The sequence below is a fragment of the Ranitomeya imitator genome, chromosome 10, assembly GCF_032444005.1.
Source record: "Ranitomeya imitator isolate aRanImi1 chromosome 10, aRanImi1.pri, whole genome shotgun sequence".
NCBI lineage: Eukaryota > Metazoa > Chordata > Amphibia > Anura > Dendrobatidae > Ranitomeya > Ranitomeya imitator.
The window spans coordinates 90,257,360-90,276,674 of record NC_091291.1 but is presented as its reverse complement, the minus strand read 5'-3'; the positions used below and the strand labels follow the sequence as shown (position 1 = coordinate 90,276,674).

The 19,315-nt window shown below is 45.7% G+C and overlaps 1 long non-coding RNA gene across 1 annotated transcript; it reads left to right on the top strand.

Annotated features, from left to right (window-relative positions):
* Positions 1-3,058: 3,058 nt before the first annotated feature.
* On the top strand, positions 3,059-9,425 carry LOC138651641 (uncharacterized). Its single transcript, XR_011315510.1, has 3 exons — positions 3,059-3,212; positions 7,049-7,114; positions 9,231-9,425. It is a non-coding gene; the product is annotated as an uncharacterized lncRNA (long non-coding RNA).
* The last annotated feature ends 9,890 nt before the right edge of the window (positions 9,426-19,315 follow it).

The window sequence follows — 19,315 nt, the reverse complement described above, 5'->3', positions numbered from 1 at the left end:
TAAACAGTTGCAGAAATTGCGCTTTCAGTGACCACTCTTTTTTGCTTGTCTCTTGTACTCCTGCATGGGATCATCTCTTTTATACAATTGTCCAACAGTAATCTGCAAACATTGATGGATTCCATTGTCCTTGCTATCTTTTTTCCATAGCCACAATATCTTGGTGAAATCTCTCACCGTGCTCGTCGTTCACTGCTCGTCAGTTTGATGGAAAGAAGTCTAGATGCGAATGTAAGAAATTAATCTCTAAGGACATATTACAGCCAATATTCTTATATGTTTTGAGGAGATTTTCCACTTTTGGGGCAGCTGCTGTTTTTTTAAGGCTGGGAAGGGCCCAATAACCGGCCCGAAGACACCACGGAATTGGCATATTACATGAGCTGTGATTCACAGCTGTCATCAACCCCTGGGGTTAGTAATGGGGAGGTGTCTATCAGACACCACCATTATTAACGGGCTAATAAAAAATAAGAACACACACAGAAAAAATACTTTAGAAAAACTGTCTCCCACTCTATTTCTCCTTCACCAATTTATTACAAAAAATGTTGACAAAATGTCAATGATGTCTCTGGCGAATGTGAATAGCAGTAAAGTGACCGCTGTTCACCGACACCAGGTAGTGACTCGCTTTACTGCTATTCTCATTCACCAGAGACATCGAGGAACATGGATTACTTCAGAGGACATGTGTGTTAACATTTATTTTTATAAATTGGTATAAGAGGGAAAGTGTGGGGGAGTGTTTTTTCAAATAATTTTTTCTATGTGTATTTTTTTATCTTTTTATTACAGGGCTAGTAATGGGGGTGTCTGATAGACATCTTTCCTTTACTAACATAATGGTTTAATGCCAGCTGACATTACCCAGCTGACATCAACACCTAAAAATATCACACCGATTGCCATTGCCCTAGGGCAATCAAAAATAAGGGGAAACCTAGGACATTTTTTTAAAATTTATTTAGCAACTTGTTAATAAATGAAAGAAAAAACAACGTGCACCCCACCATTGCCAGCAAAGGTAAAGCAGACAGCTGTTGTCTGATAGACATCTCTATTACTAACACCAGAGGTTGATGGCAGATGTGATTTTTGACAAAGCACAGCTGTCATCAAACCCAGCTACCTTTACCAAGACTGCCACCGCACAGGGCAGTCGGCAGGAGCTGAGTAAAGTGGCTGCGGGCTTGTATTTTTAGGCTGGGACAAACTCAATAACCCTCTGATAGACACCTCTCCATTACTAATCCCCGGGCTTGATATCAGTGCCAGCTGCTGACATTAACCCCAAAAACATTACACCTGCACCAGGCCAAATATGGGGTGGCTGTGGGCTGGTATTTTTAGGCTGGGATGAACACAATAGCCAGGAATCTTCCCAATCTGATAATATAAGTCCTCAGCTGTTTGCTTTACCTTAGCTGGTTCTCAAAAATAGGGGGGATCCCATATAGTTTTTTTCTGTCACTCATTTATTTATTTAATCATAAACCGCTGCCAGATAAGCTCCGCACACAAGGCACTAAAGGGTGCAATGTTACAATGTGTTGTGGGGTTATGAAATTATCTCTATCTATCTATCTATCTATCTATCTATCTATCTATCTATCTATCTATCTATCTATCTATCTATCCTATCTATCTATCTAGCCCAATAACCAGGAACCTTCACAGCCTTTTAATATCAGCTCACAGCTGTCTGCTTTGCTGGTTATCAAAAATGTTCCAGTATTGGTCTAGTTCACTCCTGGATCGTTCTTGTGACCTGTCTTCCCAGCAGAAGCTAAGTTCCAGCTTGTATTTCTTTGGTTTGCTATTTTTCTGTCCAGCTTGCTATTTTTATTGTTGTCTTGCTTGCTGGAAGCTCTGGGACGCAGAGGGAGCGCCTCCGCACCGTGAGTCGGTGCGGAGGGTCTTTTTGCGCCCTCTGCGTGGTCTTTTTGTAGGTTTTTGTGCTGACCGCAAAGTAACCTTTCCTATCCTCGGTCTGTTCAGTAAGTCGGGCCTCACTTTGCTAAATCTATTTCATCTCTGTGTTTGTATTTTCATCTTTACTCACAGTCATTATATGTGGGGGCTGCCTTTTCCTTTGGGGAATTTCTCTGAGGCAAGGTAGGCTTTATTTTTCTATCTTCAGGGCTAGCTAGTTCCTTAGGCTGTGCCGAGTTGCATAGGGAGCGTTAGGCGCAATCCACGGCTATTTCTAGTGTGTTTGATAGGATTAGGGATTGCGGTCAGCAGAGTTCCCACGTCCCAGAGCTCGTCCTTTATTATCAGTAACTATCAGATCATTCCGTGTGCTCTTAACCACCAGGTCCATTATTGTCCTGACCACCAGGTCATAACACATGGCTATCTGGCCCTTCCCAGCCTAAAAATTGCCCCAATGCGGCTGGCTAATCACAGTAGTGTCAGTAGCCAACATGGGTAAGGCATTACTGTGTATAGCGGGCAATCCCCTGAAAAACAGCCACAAAACACAGGGGGTGGGGACTCGAGCATGTTCTCAAGCACCAAGCAATCCTCGGCTGAGTAACGAGCGTGCCTGAGCACCCTGATGTTCGATCAAGTATCAGTGTCGAGCATGCTCACTCATCATTAGTTATAAGGTATAGTTCAGTTGAGGTTGCTGACAGAAAGTTCGGTTCATGAGAGGAAGATGCTTCATGACACAAAGCGCCCACTTCTTCCTCACTTGACTGAACTGAAAATGTTTTTGGTGCTTTTGGAACCAGCAATTCCTCTGTATGTGGTAGTGGGCATATTGCAGATAAAATGTTTGGATACTGTAAAGTCCACTTCTTCCTTGAAACTTCTTTCCTACTGGGGGAGACCATGCAAAAATAGCAATTGGTAGTGTGATTGGTTGGCTCTCTCCAGATCATTGGGGCTGCAAATGGCAGGGGCGGACATACCGCATGTTCAGCCGGAGCGGCTGCACAGGGGCCCAGAGGGTGAGGGGGCCCCTACAGGACAGCTAATAGTGAGGGCAAACTGGCCCCGAGGCTCCGGGGGGCCCCTGTCCGGATTGCCCTCATGTGCGGCGGGCAGGGAGAGATACCTGCAGCTCCGCTGTCTCAAAGAGAAAGTGGCAACAGGGCTGCAGTGATCTGTCCTGCACTTCCTGTCTCTCACACAGCAGCAGCACGGCTGGGCACTTCTGTGCCAGAGAGAGGAAGCTGCCAGCGACGGTGATCCACAGAGAGGTAGGTGTTTGCTGATTCTGCAGTCTTCTTCCCCTGTGTGCGCTCGTCTTCCCTTTGCACTGCTCTGCAGCACAATAAACACCAGTGATTGTGGACTCCGGACTGAAATCTGTACTTCACTTTAACTCAAGACAAACTCCTGCTCTGGATGTGCTGAAGCCAATCACAGGACAGTGAAGGCATTAGGAGAATGTACTGGGGGGAGGTGAGGAGAAAAGGGGACTCCCTCTGGATTATACTGAGCTTGCCATAGCAAAGAACAGACAAATTGTTGCCAGAGGAAAACTTTACAAACAAAGCTTTGTAGCAGTCATATCCAGCATGGTCAGGCTCCTTCTAGGAGATGCAGCAGCTGTGGAGGAGGCTGGCAGCAGGTCCTCAAGGGGAGCTGTGTGCAGGGTCTCCAGTCCTATAGGTGCAGGGGGTCGTCCACTGCAGAGCATCCCCTCTGCGACCTGCTGCACTCTTATGGCAGGAAAGGAACCAGAGAATAAGATGCAAAATAAATGGGATTTTACTATCTGTCCATATATCTGTCCGTCTAGCCCATATCTATCTATCTATCTATCTATCTATCTATCTATCTATCTATCTATCTATCTATCTATCTATCTCACATCTATCATCTATCACTCTCATGTCTGTCTATAGATTTATCTATACCATATCTATCTATCATCTATCTATCTATCTATATATTATCTATCTATCTATCTATCTATCTATCTATCTATCTATTATCTAATATCTATCTATCTAATATCTATCTATCTATTATCTATCGATCTATCTATCTATCTATCTATCTATCTATCTATCTATCTATCTATCTATCTATTATCTATCTATCTATCATATACAGTGGGGCAAAAAAGTATTTAGTCAGTCAGCAATAGTGCACGTTCCACCACTTAAAAAGATGAGAGGCGTCTGTAATTTACATGATAGGTAGACCTCAACTATGGGAGACAAACTGAGAAAAAAAAATCCAGAAAATCACATTGTCTGTTTTTTTAACAATTTATTTGCATATTATGGTGGAAAATAAGTATTTGGTCAGAAACAAAATTTCATCTCAATACTTTGTAATATATCCTTTGTTGGCAATGACAGAGGTCAAACGTTTTCTGTAAGGCTTCACAAGGTTGCCACACACTGTTGTTGGTATGTTGGCCCATTCCTCCATGCAGATCTCCTCTAGAGCAGTGATGTTTTTGGCTTTTCGCTTGGCAACACGGACTTTCAACTCCCTCCAAAGGTTTTCTATACGGTTGAGATCTGGACCTTGAAATGCTTCTTATGAAGCCACTCCTTCGTTGCCCTGGCGGTGTGCTTTAGATCATTGTCATGTTGAAAGACCCAGCCACGTTTCATCTTCAATGCCCTTGCTGATGGAAGGAGGTTTGCACTCAAAATCTCACGATACATGGCCCCATTCATTCTTTCATGTACCCGGATCAGTCGTCCTGGCCCCTTTGCAGAGAAACAGCCCCAAAGCATGATGTTTCCACCACCATGATTTACAGTAGGTATGGTGTTTGATGGATGCAACTCAGTATTCTTTTTCCTCCAAACACGACAAGTTGTGTTTCTACCAAACAGTTCCAGTTTGGTTTCATCAGACCATAGGACATTCTCCCAAAACTCCTCTGGATCATCCAAATGCTCTCTAGCAAACTTCAGACGGGCCCGGACATGTACTGGCTTAAGCAGTGGGACACGTCTGGCACTGCAGGATCTGAGTCCATGGTGGCGTAGTGTGTTACTTATGGTAGGCCTTGTTACATTGGTCCCAGCTCTCTGCAGATCATTCACTAGGTCCCCCCGCGTGGTTCTGGGATTTTTGCTCACCGTTCTTGTGATCATTCTGACCCCACGGGGTGGGATTTTGCGTGGAGCCCCAGATCGAGGGAGATTATCAGTGGTCTTGTATGTCTTCCATTTTCTAATTATTGCTCCCACTGTTGATTTCTTCACTCCAAGCTGGTTGGCTATTGCAGATTCAGTCTTCCCAGCCTGGTGCAGGGCTACAATTTTGTTTCTGGTGTCCTTTGACAGCTCTTTGGTCTTCACCATAGTGGAGTTTGGAGTCAGACTGTTTGAGGGTGTGCACAGGTGTCTTTTTATACTGATAACAAGTTTAAACAGGTGCCATTACTACAGGTAATGAGTGGAGGAAAGAGGAGACTCTTAAAGAAGAAGTTACAGGTCTGTGAGAGCCAGAAATCTTGATTGTTTGTTTCTGACCAAATACTTATTTTCCACCATAATATGCAAATAAATTGTTAAAAAAACAGACAATGTGATTTTCTGGATTTTTTTTTCTCAGTTTGTCTCCCATAGTTGAGGTCTACCTATGATGTAAATTAAACCGCCAACAAACACCAATACCACATATTGGGGAGGGTGATAGTTATATTGTATCTACTAATTAATTAATCATACCACCACCCCATGTGGAGACCTTATACCAAGGACACATCCATATACATAGAACCTGATTCCCATAGGGAAAAATGATGTACTCGTCCATAAAATTACCATAAATCTTTATTTAATACATTAAAATACAAAACAAGAGACATAAACCAGGTGCGTGTCAGTTGACAATAAGAAAACAATAATAAACACCAAAGGCCCCACCCCCACCGGTACCCCACCATAAAGGCGCTAAACTATTGCACCATTTACCAAAGTAACATTGTAGTAAACAATGTTCCTATATTTATTATGTATCACAACTATGGTCCGCTGCACACAATCCCTCTAGCAGAACCCGTATAGATTACTCATGTAACTCCTAGTACCGGCCTAAAGTATATATGTCTATACCGGCGCAAAGCACACAGTCATGCTGGAATCCCCGGAGAGAATCTCCCTTCAGAGAATAGGGTCCGGTACCAAACATAAAGGATGCCAACCTAACAGGTCTCTCAACCGGGAAAAATATATCTACTACTTACATAGTTGTAAGGTGCACAGCAGGTGGGGAACCAGGGGGGGTGAGTGCCCGCCCCAACGCGCGTTTCGGTCCCGTCCTTCGTCAGGGGGCACTCACCTCCCCGGGTCCCGTGCCTTAAATAGCCCCACACATCCTATCGCTACCAATTCCTGCGCCGCAGTGCTATGGCGGATGTACGTCACTACCGGAAGTGACGCGCGCGTCTCCATAGTCACCGCGACGCCACAGAGCATCGGCGTCACACAGCACCGCGCATGCGCGGTACCGCGTAAAGACACCGAGTGCCCCGGGGAGCCGTCGGAGACCATGGGACCGCGCGTCAGGTAGAGAAGTATAACAAATCACTGGCCACCAATATCTATATAAAACTTCAATGTACAGATGGATAAAACTATAGACACCACAGTGAAAAAGATCCATGCAACACAATTGACTAAGTTTAATCGCGATACTCGCGATTATCAGAACAATCTGGTATATGCATGGAGGAAGACCACTATTCAAGGTCCACGCACTAGCACTATAGAATTGGGGTCATCTGTCTCATCACTGAGTGACCAATCAGAGACATCGGGTACATCAATGTCTACACGATCAGGAACAGCATCTAGGAGGTTGAATGATTTAAATTACCATCCGTATAGACGAAATCCCAGATCCCCCGAAAGAAAAAGATATGAGAATAAGGTAATTAATTTAAGTGATATTCAATTTACATCTGTGGATCTTAAACTCCTTGATAAGGGACTATCTTTTTCACCTGCGGCGCCAATCGACGCATTTACAGTTATCAAAGATGTTCAATTGTTTGCACGATCCTTGCTATTCAAGCGTTATTTTTTTGATCCTAAATTGTTCCAATTGTTCCCAACAGAAGAGGAACAAACAGCACTACGCATCTTAGAAGATCTATCCATTGAGAACAATACCATGGAGGGAGGTAAGATTCCCCCCTCTATTAGACCTCGTTCCAGGAGGTTCCTGCCACTTTCCTCATGTCCTAATATCGAACTGTTTGTACAAATTGTTAGTAAGGAAATAATGGATATTCCCCGTTATATTTATCGAGACAATTTGACTGTGGAGGAAAGGGGGCGACTGCGTGTCCTTGGGAACCTGGATGAAGTAGTGATAAAACAGGCGGACAAGGGGGGAAACATTGTTATCTGGCCGAGAGGTGATTATGAAAAAGAGGCCTTTCGTCAACTACATAACAAGGTGTGTTATAAAAAGTTGACATTTAACCCCTTGTCCGCGTATAGTGGTCAGTTGGCAACCATCATAAACAATGCTCAAGGTGCTGGCATTATTACAAAGGAATTGGCTGAGGCATTGGTGGTTGCTGAACCCACAATCGCAACATTTTATATGTTGCCCAAGGTTCATAAGGACGCGCGGTCGCCCCCTGGACGACCAATTATCTCAGGGACAGGGAACTACCTGGAAAAGGTTAATCAGTGGATAGATTCCAAATTACAACCCTTAGTGGAGGAGCTGCCCTCCTTCTTGAAGGATACTGGGGAGCTCCTCCGCAGGGTTGATGGACTACATCTGGAGAGGGATGCGATGCTGGTGACAGCAGATGTAGAATCGCTGTACACCAGCATACGCCATAAAGATGGTCTGAGTGCTGTGAAGTTCTTTTTAGGGACATCTACACTCCCACAAGGGATAAGATTATTACTGTTGGAACTTTTGGAATTTGCACTTATGCATAATTTTTTTGTTTTCAAGGGGTCCTTCTACCTGCAGCTCCAGGGAACGGCGATGGGGGCGGCCTTTGCGCCTGCCTATGCTAACCTTTTCCTGGGGCTGTGGGAGAGGGACCTCTTCCTGTCAGATCAGGGGGAGTCAATGTGCCGCGTCCTGTCTTGGACGCGGTACATTGACGACATATTGCTGATCTGGCAGGGTTCTAAAGAGATGTTGGATAAATTCTTCGTAGGCTTGAATAGCAACGATTATAACATCTTTCTCACATTTTGTGGAAGTAGTGAGGAGATTGAGTTTCTCGATGTCAAACTGAGGAGGGATACCAATGATGAGATACAGACAAACATCTTTCGCAAAAAAACAGCGACTAATATGTTATTGCATGCTTCCTCCTCACACCCGAATCATATTATACGCTCCGTACCAACTGGTCAATTCTTACGGTTGCGCAGATTATGTTCAAATCAACAAGATTTTCTCACCCAAGCGGAGGATTTAAAGGTCAGATTGAGGGACAGGGGATACAGTGGGAGGATGATAAAACGTGCGTTTAATAGGGCTAAGCACTCCTCTAGGGACGATCTTCTGTATAAAAATTGCAAAGGTGATAATAAGGATATTGTTCGGTTTGTGACCAACTACCACTCCCAGTTCCCCATGCTCAGAAGAATTTTTGAAAAATCATGGCATATATTGAGAGCTGATCCAGTTCTGTCTAGATTTTTGCCAGAAAAGGCTGCCATCACTGCCAGGAGATCACGGAATCTCCGTGATATCTTGGTCCGTAGCCACTATGTGGATAGCAGACCAAGAACATTTTTGGATGCGGTACCTGTGAGGGGTGGATGTGCCCCCTGTGGGCGGTGTGTGGCGTGTCCCAACATAGAAAGATGTAGTACTTTTGCGGACGCGGGTAATTCTCGCCCCTGCACGAAAATTTATGTTGGCTTAACAACGAGGCATTTGAAAGTGCGGGTGAGAGAGCACGTGTTGGGCATCGCCGCAGATGCCGCCTGTGAGGACACGTCCACCCTAAAAACAATACCGCGCCATTTTAAAGAATACCATGGTTGTGATGGGAGCCTTTTAAAAGTTAGAGGAATTGACATGGTGGAGCTGGGTATTCGTAGAGGTGATATTCCGAAAAAACTAGCCCAATTAGAATCCAGATGGATCTGGACATTGGGAACATTATATCCAGGTGGACTGAATGAAAATCTGAGCTATGCCCCATTTCTCTGATTGTTTGTCTGACGTCTTACCAATGTAGGTTTACAATTTTGACAACAATTGCTTTTAATGGTGTTTTAAGTGCAATTATTAATTTTATTTTATTTTTCCAGTTCTGTGTAGTTTCCCTGGATATGTTCTAATACGCTGTTCCTTTAAGATCTTAGTGATGGATGGACGTTCAGTACCTGCCTTCTCTAAAAATATCCACATCTGTCAAGCGGCAAGAAAAACAGTCTTGATAACACAAATATATGTTTATTATTATTATTCCCTAATTTTTACTGTTATATATTTGCTATGGTTTATGATGTGTTGCATGCGGCATTATGAATAAGGCAAGGGGAGGTTGATGAAGTGATACAAGTATTATGATCTGGGCCGTATATGAGTGTAAGGATTATATAGATATTGGTGGCCAGTGATTTGTTATACTTCTCTACCTGACGCGCGGTCCCATGGTCTCCGACGGCTCCCCGGGGCACTCGGTGTCTTTACGCGGTACCGCGCATGCGCGGTGCTGTGTGACGCCGATGCTCTGTGGCGTCGCGGTGACTATGGAGACACGCGCGTCACTTCCGGTAGTGACGTACATCCGCCATAGCACTGCGGCGCAGGAATTGGTAGCGATAGGATGTGTGGGGCTATTTAAGGCACGGGACCCGGGGAGGTGAGTGCCCCCTGACGAAGGACGGGACCGAAACGCGCGTTGGGGCGGGCACTCACCCCCCCTGGTTCCCCACCTGCTGTGCACCTTACAACTATGTAAGTAGTAGATATATTTTTCCCGGTTGAGAGACCTGTTAGGTTGGCATCCTTTATGTTTGGTACCGGACCCTATTCTCTGAAGGGAGATTCTCTCCGGGGATTCCAGCATGACTGTGTGCTTTGCGTCGGTATAGACATATATACTTTAGGCCGGTACTAGGAGTTACATGAGTAATCTATACGGGTTCTGCTAGAGGGATTGTGTGCAGCGGACCATAGTTGTGATACATAATAAATATAGGAACATTGTTTACTACAATGTTACTTTGGTAAATGGTGCAATAGTTTAGCGCCTTTATGGTGGGGTACCGGTGGGGGTGGGGCCTTTGGTGTTTATTATTGTTTTCTTATTGTCAACTGACACGCACCTGGTTTATGTCTCTTGTTTTGTATTTTAATGTATTAAATAAAGATTTATGGTAATTTTATGGACGAGTACATCATTTTTCCCTATGGGAATCAGGTTCTATGATGTAAATTACAGACGCCTCTCATCTTTTTAAGTGGTGGAACTTGCACTATTGCTGACTGACTAAATACTTTTTTGCCCCACTGTATCTATCTATCATCTATCTCACATCTATCTATCTCTCTCATGTCTATCTACCTATAGATTTATCTATCTATTGTCCAGAAAAATGAAGGCAGCACTCCAGTAAAAAAAATAAAAGTGGCTAATAGGTCGCACATGGGCCAATAAACCACTTTTATTTTTTCTATTGGAGTGCTGCCTTCATTTTTCTGGATAATAGCATGAGGTTTGGAACATGCCTGGAAGGATTTTTTGCACCCCTTGTTTTCTTTTGGTGCTGCTTTTTGTGTTCTTTTTCTTTATCTATTGTAGCGTGGCTAAAGGATGTCTAATCGATGGGAGATATGTCCCTTATAGATGGCTTGCTACTGTGATGTAACCATAGCTACCTATATGTGTTTCAGGACCTGTGGTGATGTCACAACCACATGTCTGGTCATGTGATGGGTTCTGGGTGTGGTTAGACATATAAAAGAAAGCCTAATGCTTAACACAGGGAGATATGTGTGGAGGTGAAACCCTCCTGAGTGTGTTACGGCTTCAGGACTGAGCCGGATGAACTGGACACTTGTTTTTTCTTTGCCTGAACCAAAGGCTATTTGCTTTCTGTTGTTTTGTCATATGGTTTATGGAGTAATAAACCCAGTGAACTTTAAAGGAACACGCCTCCTGAGTGTCAGCCGTCGCAGCTGAGTGAGTGGAACCCCTACAATTGGTGGTAGACATGCGAGCAGTGTTCCCAGCGGAGAAGTGAGTTTATTTTTTGAATGTCCTGGGTCAAGGCTGTTGCAAGCCAGCAAGCATTGCCGGAGAAAATGGAGGACTTGCTGAAACACTTGGTCCAGCAGGAGCAAAGGCAGCAAGAGACCAACAGGCTGTTGATGCAGCAGATACAACAGAGCCAGCAGGAGCAACGGCAGCAGTTACAACAGAGCCAGCAGCAGATGCAGCTTCTGGCAACCGCCATCCAGGGCAAGGCGAGCGCCCCAACCCCAGGTTTGGCTGATGACACCCACGTCCGAAAGACGGTAAGACGCGCATTGCAGAAAATGACTCCCGGGGATGATGTTGAGGCCTTCCTGACGGTGTTTGAGAGGGTCGCTGAGAGGGAAAAACTTCCGCCAGAGCAGTGGGCAGAGGTACTTGCGCCATACCTGACAGGAGTACCCCAGAAGGCGTACTATGATTTGACCTTGCAGGATGCCAAAGAGTATCACAAATTGAAAGCCGAGATTCTCGCACGTTTGGGGGTGACACTGACTGTCAGGGCACAGCGAGTTCACTCCTGGGGCTATCACCGGGACAAACCACCTCGTTCCCAAATGTTTGATCTGTTGCACCTGGTCCAGAAATGGCTGCAGCCAGAGTCATCTACGCCTGCTCAAATGGTAGAACGGGTGATGATGGATCGGTTTGTCCATTCCCTCCCGAGGCCTATACAGACTTGGGTTGCCCAGGGTGATCCCCAGAATGCCGACGAGCTGATCGGACTGGTTGAGAGATACCAAGGGTTGGAAGGCTCCTTCAGGAGGCAGCCCATGCCATACTGGGGGTCCCAGAAGGAAGCTGAGCCCCAAAAAGGGGTGGCGCGTCCAAGGTCACCAAGGGCGGGGGAGGTGGTGCCCAAGGTCCCTACGGGTGATATTGTTTGTTGGAGGTGCCACAGGCCAGGACATATAGCTGCCCGATGTTCCCAGACCACTGAGCAGATGGACTGTAGCATGGGACGCCGTTGTTCATACTATGCGTATCCAGCCTGCAGTGTGAACTCTCCGCCCAACGAGGGACCTCAAGCGTGTCCCGTAAAGGTGAACGGTCGAGCAGTAACGGCACTGTTAGACTCGGGGAGCCTAGTGACCCTGGTGAGGGCCACTTTTCCTCTCCACCTGCTCCCGGGAAAGAAGGTCGGAGTGCGGTGCATACATGGTGATGCAAAGGACTACCCTGTGGCCAGTGTGAACATTGAAACGACATGTGGCACGGAGTCCCACATAGTCGGCGTCGTTCAGGACTTGTTGCACCCTATAATTATTGGCCGGGATTTCTGTTTGTTTTGGGATTTGTGGGGGAAAGGTTCTGAGCTCCCTAGCAAGAGTAGGGAACCAGTGAACCCTGGAAGGGTGGTGCCACACCCAGAGTCAGACAGGTTTCCTTTTTGTGTCCTGGCTGGAGATGAGGAGGAAGTGTCCCCTGCATCTGACATTCTGGAGTTAGAGGTATCCGGTGAAAATTTTGGGACTGCCCAACATAGGGACCCCACTCTGAGGGAAGCCTTTAATAATGTCACAGTTATTGACGGGGTGGTACAGGAGCCGGGGGCAGACACAAGATTTCCCCATTTTCTAATGAGCAGGGAGTTGTTGTACCGGGTCACGAAAATAAGGGAAGAGTTGGTAGAGCAGTTGGTAGTGCCGGGTCCATATAGACGGAAGGTGTTGGACATGGCCCATTCACACATCTTGGGTGGACACCTAGGGGTGGAAAAAACGCAGGAACGGGTTGTGCAGAGGTTCTATTGGCCTGGGTGCCACCGGGAAATAGTGAACTATTGCAGGTCCTGCCCTACATGTCAGCTAACTGCTCCCACTCCTCATTTCCGAAACCCCCTTGTGTCACTGCCCATTATTGAGGTGCCATTCGAGAGAATTGCCATGGACTTGGTCGGTCCCTTAGTTAAATCAGCCCGGGGCCATCAGTATATATTAGTCATCCTGGACTATGCCACACGCTATCCTGAGGCAATTCCCTTGAGAAATTCTTCTTCAAAGAGTATAGCTCGCGAGTTGGTCCATGTCTTTTCCCGGACAGGTCTGCCGAAGGAGATCCTGACTGACCAGGGGACACCTTTCATGAGCAAGGTGATGAGGGAACTATGCAAAGCCCTGAAAATCTCCCAGTTGAGGACCTCGGTGTACCATCCCCAGTCAGATGGCCTTGTTGAGAGATTTAACAAGACACTGAAGAGCATGCTGAGAAAAGCTATAGAAAAAGACGGTAGAGACTGGGATTGTCTCTTACCCTATTTGATGTTTTCCATTCGTGAAGTTCCACAGGCCTCCACAGGTTTCTCACCGTTTGAGCTTCTGTATGGCCGACATCCACGAGGACTCCTGGATATAGCCAAGGAAACCTGGGAAGCCGAAGTCACGCCCCACAGAAGCGTCATTGAGCATGTGGCCCTGATGCAGCAGAGGATTGCAAAGGTGATGCCTATCGTGAAAGAACACCTTCTCCAAGCACAAGAAGCTCAGGCCAGGGTCTACAACCGGTCTGCAAGAGTGAGGCAATTCAATCCGGGAGACCGAGTTCTTGTGTTAGTTCCGACAGTGGAAAGCAAGTTCTTGGCCAAATGGCAAGGGCCATATGAGGTTGTCGAGAAACTTGGTGAAGTAAACTATAAAATTCACCAACCAGGAAGACGGAAACCATTCCAAGTATACCATGTCAACCTTATCAAGCCGTGGCAAGATAGAGAGCCGACAGTAACTCCATCGTTGTTAAGCAACCCAGAAGATGAGGTTGGAGCGGTTACTATAGCGGAGACGCTATCGGAGTCCCAGAAACAGCAATGCCGGGAGTTACTCCAGAAAAACAGGGACCTGTTTTCCGAGTTGCCTGGGTACACGAAGGTCATAGAGCATGAGGTCCTGACAGAGCCCCATGTGCGCGTGAACGTGAAGCCCTATAGAATTCCTGAGGCCCGTCGAGAAATAGTCTCCAAGGAAGTGGAGCGTATGTTGAAGCTTGGAGTCATTGAGGAATCCAAGAGCGGTTGGTCGAGCCCAATTGTCCTGGTCCCAAAACCTGATGGGGAGTGGAGATTTTGCAACGACTATAGGAAGTTGAATGAGGTCTCTAAGTTCGACGCATATCCCATGCCCCGCGTTGATGAGCTCATCGAAAGACTTGGGCCCGCCAGGTACATAACCACCTTGGATTTGACGAAGGGGTATTGGCAGATCCCCATGGCACAGGAAGCCAAGGAGAAGACGGCGTTTTCTACACCAGATGGGTGCTTCCAGTATGTCCGGATGCCATTTGGCCTACAGGGAGCTCCGGCCACCTTCCAAAGGGCTATGGATAGAGTCCTTGCACCCCACAAGGCATACGCTGCTGCGTACCTAGATGATATCGTCATCTTTAGCCCGGACTGGGAGAGTCATCTGGAGAAAGTCCAAGCGGTGTTTGATGCTATAAGAGAGGCCGGATTTACAATAAACCCGAAGAAGTGTGCATTGGGTAAAGAAGAAGCTAAGTACCTTGGATACATAGTGGGTCATGGAGAAATAAAACCCCAAATCAGTAAAGTGGAGGCAATTCAAACATGGCCAAAACCAGTTTCCAAGAAGCAAGTTAAAGCCTTCCTGGGAATCGTGGGATATTACAGGAGGTTCATCCCAAACTTCGCCACAATGGCGGCGCCTCTGACTGACCTGCTAAAAGGGACAAAATCAGTAATGGTTAAGTGGTCCGAAGAAACAGATTCAGCCTTCCAAGAAATGAAAGAGGCTTTATGTAAGCAACCCGTTCTGATGGCCCCAAACTTCAAGAAAGAGTTTATTCTTCAAACAGATGCCTCAGATGTTGGGGTGGGAGCAGTCCTTTCCCAAGAACTACATGGAGAGGAGCATCCTGTTCTCTATCTGAGTAGGAAGCTGTCCTCGTCTGAAAAGAACTACTCAGTCGTTGAAAAGGAGTGCTTGGCCATAAAATGGGCAGTCGACACATTACGGTACTATTTGCTGGGACGTAAATTTAGACTGATATCCGACCATGCCCCACTTAGGTGGATGAGGGAAACGAAGGGTAGAAATGCTAGGGTCACCCGTTGGTTCTTAGCCCTGCAGGACTTCTGTTTCCATGTGGAACATAGGGCCGGAAAGCTGCACGGTAATGCTGATGCCCTGTCAAGAATCCCTTGTCTAGTGGGAGAAAGTGCCAAGCCCCACGGCTTTAGGCAGAGGGGGGAGGTATGTAGCGTGGCTAAAGGATGTCTAATCGATGGGAGATATGTCCCTTATAGATGGCTTGCTACTGTGATGTAACCATAGCTACCTATATGTGTTTCAGGACCTGTGGTGATGTCACAACCACATGTCTGGTCATGTGATGGGTTCTGGGTGTGGTTAGACATATAAAAGAAAGCCTAATGCTTAACACAGGGAGATATGTGTGGAGGTGAAACCCTCCTGAGTGTGTTACGGCTTCAGGACTGAGTCGGATGAACTGGACACTTGTTTTTTCTTTGCCTGAACCAAAGGCTATTTGATTTCTGTTGTTTTGTCATATGGTTTATGGAGTAATAAACCCAGTGAACTTTAAAGGAACCTGCCTCCTGAGTGTCAGCCGTCGCAGCTGAGTGAGTGGAACCCCTACACTATCTATCTATCTATCTATCTATCTATCTATCTATCTATCTATCTATCTATCTATCTATCTATCTATCTATCTATCTATCTACCCCCAACAATGGGAGCTCCTGGTGTATTTGGAATCTTGGGCAATAAGACTCACTGGACCAGCTATGAGTCTCACACTAAAGGCCTCTGTGCACATTAGAGAGAAGTCAACACAATTTGATCATTTCTGCCGGTCCAAGAGAACAATTAATGTATAACCGGACCTCCCGAATCTTCCCAGAGGTGGAGCAAAGGATCAGGCTCTTTGAACGTCCACTACTGATAATCTTCCTCTCCTGTGAGATAATCCACCATCAGTGTCTGGTAATGATTTACTCCCCATTCCTATTGGAAGCGTGTATGTTCCTAGGCCAGCTCAGTGTTCATATATAGTAGAGAATTGGAATAGCTGGGGTCCTAACAAATGTTTGACTGATGGTAACTTAAAGGGATATTCCCATCTCCAACATCCTATCCTAATATGTAGTAGGTATAATATCAGAAATATTAGCAAATACCTCCAATTAGAAATATAGTATAGTTCTTCTCATTCTCTATGCATATATAATGTAGCTTTGTCGCCATAGAAGGAGAGGGGCCCAGACACATTTCTTGCACAGGGGCCCCAAGCTATCAGTGTCCGCCCCTGGCAAAAGGCATAGATTGTCTCTTCCCATGCAACCACTGGGTAAGATGTGATGCACATCTATTGCATCATATGTGTGGAGCTCAACTCTTGTCCTGATCTCCTATTGTGTAGCCAAAATACAGGTTGTAGGCTTTCCTTATCATGGTAGTCAAGTTTCAACTTTGTGACGCAAAAGTGACATCTCCACATATGTAGCAAAAACTATCTGCTTTGTTAATGCAAGAGTGAGGCATATCTAAAAAAAAACATAGAGACATGTCAATATGCTAAGAAACTAAGCTAAGAAATCCTACAACTGTATACTGTACATAGAGAGCATTTATTAAAGTAGGGGATGCAACTGTAGTTAGGATTACGTCATTGGAGCAGAGTTGGCGTTTTTTGTTGGTCAAGCTAAGATGATAGAATACTGAAGGCTCAATGGACTAAATAGATGACGTAATAGACTAGCTACTAACAATGCAATAATGATGAGGAAATAATAAAAATGCAATTTTTCTATAAGCCTGCATGAAAGGTGTTATAAGTAATTACAACCTCCTTTGGATCTTGAAAATTAGAGCCAATTGGGCAAATTTGTCTTCAACACCAGGACCTGTCTACAATTCCTGGAAGCTGAGAACATCCCAGTTCTTGCATGGCAAGACATGCCACCCATTGAGCATGTTGGGGATCCTCTGGATCGGCGTATACCACAGCATGTTCATGTTCCAATATCCAACAACTTTGCACAGCGATTGAAGAGGAGAAGACCAATATTCCACTGGCCACAATCAGACCATTTGTGTCATGTACAGTAAATGGTGGTTACACCAAATACTGGCTAGCTTTCTGACTCCCCGGACTCCGCCAATACGGTATGGCCGGGGTTACACTTGCGAGTTCAATGCGAAAAACTCGCGCGACTCTCTCGCATCAAGTGCCGCCGGCACTCGGGACCGGAGCGTGCGGCTGCATAAAAATACATACAGTTGCAACACTCCAGTCTTGAGTGCCGGCGGCAGTGCTCAGGCCTGATGCGAGAGACTCACGCAAGTTTCTAGCATTGAACTCGCAAATGTGACCTGTTGTGAATTCTGTGGCCAAGCTCCCTCCTGTGGTCGTGAGTGGTACTGCGGCTGGTTCTGTCTATAAGCTTCCTTTGGTGGATGAGAGTGGTACTGCGGCTTCTGAGTTTCCTTCCTCAGGTGATGAGGTTAAGTCGTTAGGTGCTGCTCTATTTAACTCCACCTGGTGCTTTGATCCTGGCCTCCAGTCAATGTTCTAGTATTGGTCTTGCTTCCTCCTGGATCGTTCCTGTGGCCTGTCTTCCTGCATAAGCTAAGTTCTGCTTATGTTATTTTTGTTTGCTATATTTTCTGTCCAGCTTGCTATATTGGTTTTTCTTGCTTGCTGGAAGCTCTGAGACGCAGAGGGAGTACCTCCATACCGTTAGTCGGTGCGGAGGGTCTTTTTGCCCCTCTGCGTGGTTGTTTGTAGGTTTTTGTGTTGACCGCAAAGCTATCTTTCCTATCCTCGGTCTGTTCAGTAAGTCGGGCCTCACTTTGCTAAATCTATTTAATCTCTGTGTTTGTGTTTGTATTTCATCTTTACTCACAGTCATTATATGTGGAGCCTTTTCCTTTGGGGAATTTCTCTGAGGCAAGGTAGGCTTATTTTTCTATCTTCAGGGCTAGTTAGTTTCTCAGGCTGTGCCGAGTTGCATAGGGAGCGTTAGGCGCAATCCACGGCTACCTCTAGTGTGGTGTGATAGGATTAGGGATTGCGGTCAGCAGAGTTTCCACGTCTCAGAGCTCGTCATATGTTTTTGGTGAATGTCAGGTCACTTTGTATGCTCTGAACTTCAAGGTCCATTGTGGTTCTGAATTACCTGTTCATAACAGTACTGGAGGCCCAAAGTACTAATGCTTCTCAATAGAGGGAAAAGAGAAGTTCTGAGACCATTTTTTTTTCTTTGCACTGTGTTCTGTCTTTCTTTTCCCCTATACATCAGGGTGGTTCAGAACACAGGTGTGGACATGGACATTCAGGGTCTGTCCTCTTTGATGGATAATCTCACTATAAGAGTACAGAACATTCAAGATTTAGTGGTTCAGAATCCTATGTTAGAACCTAAAATTCCTATTCCTGAGTTATTTTTTGAAGATAGAGCTAAGTTTTAGAATTTTAAAAATAATTGTAAACTATTTCTGGCTTTGAAACCCCGCTCCTCTGGTGACCCAGTTCAACAAGTTAAAATTATTATTTCTTTATTACGTGGCGACCCTCAAGACTGGGCATTTTCCCTTGCGCCAGGAGATCCTGCATTATGTAATATTGATGTGTTTTTTCTGGCGCTCGGATTGCTGTACGACGAACCTAATTCAGTGGATCAGGCAGAGAAAAATTTGCTGGCTCTGTGTCAGGGTCAGGATGAGATAGAGATTTATTGTCAGAAGTTTAGAAAGTGGTCCGTGCTCACTCAATGGAATGAATGTGCGCTGGCAGCTATTTTCAGAAAGGGTCTCTCTGAAGCCCTTAAGGATGTCATGGTGGGATTTCCTATGCCTGCTGGTCTGAATGAGTCTATGTCTTTGGCCATTCAGATCGGTCGACGCTTGCGCGAGCGTAAATCTGTGCACCATTTGGCGGTATTATCTGAGCATAAACCTGAGCCTATGCAGTGCGATAGGACTTTAACCAGAGCTGAAAGGCAAGAACACAGACGTCAGAATGGGCTGTGTTTCTACTGTGGTGATTCCACTCATGCTATCTCCGATTGTCCTAAGCGCACTAAGCGGTTCGCTAGGTCTGCCACCATTGGTACGGTACAGTCGAAATTTCTTTTGTCCGTTACTTTGATCTGCTCTT